A 280-nucleotide genomic window follows, 5' to 3' on the forward strand; every position below is an offset into this window, starting at 1 on the left:
CACAGACACGTGTACCCTTAACGTAGTTCTCGGGGATATTCAGCGTGACACAGTGTGACAAGGCTGACCCTTTGAATTACAGGCACAACAGAAACAGGAAGTAAGAGTGAGAGAAAGTTGTGGTGGAAGAGTACAGCAGGGTTCGCCACCATCCCCTGCCGGAGCCTCGTGGAGCTTTAGGTGTTTTCGCTCAATAAACACTCACAACGCCCGGTTTGGGAATCGAAACCACGATCCTATGACCGCGAGTCCGCTGCCCTAACCACTGGGCCATTGCGCC

The sequence above is a fragment of the Octopus bimaculoides genome, chromosome 15 (genome assembly GCF_001194135.2).
Source record: "Octopus bimaculoides isolate UCB-OBI-ISO-001 chromosome 15, ASM119413v2, whole genome shotgun sequence".
Classification (NCBI taxonomy): Eukaryota; Metazoa; Mollusca; class Cephalopoda; order Octopoda; family Octopodidae; genus Octopus; species Octopus bimaculoides.